Genomic DNA, 395 nt, shown 5'->3' on the forward strand with positions numbered 1-395 from the left:
TACGCTATACCATGGCTCCCCCTATTGACCGTTTATGGTACGTACGCTCTAGCGCTAGTGTGCATGTGCACAACCCTATGTATACGCCCCGCGCACACGAACAGGGTTGCCAAGTCTACCTTATTTCCCGCGACTTTTGGCTTATTTTGTCCCCCAGAGATCATTTTATTTTCTTTATAGGCTAATTCTTAGTATAATAAATTACTAAAACATGAATTATCAAAGACATACATAGTATTTATAATGATAAATGCATCAAATATTTTTATTAGGATTATATGGTCATATTATTGGGTTTGTTTTGGCTTGTTTTTGGAGTTGGGTTGGCTTATGTCTCTCACGAGAGTTGGCAACACTGTCTTCGAGTCACTAAACAACCCGGACTAGCACTATAA

Source organism: Protomyctophum bolini, assembly GCF_963924005.1.
Source record: "Protomyctophum bolini genome assembly, chromosome: 11".
Classification (NCBI taxonomy): Eukaryota; Metazoa; Chordata; class Actinopteri; order Myctophiformes; family Myctophidae; genus Protomyctophum; species Protomyctophum bolini.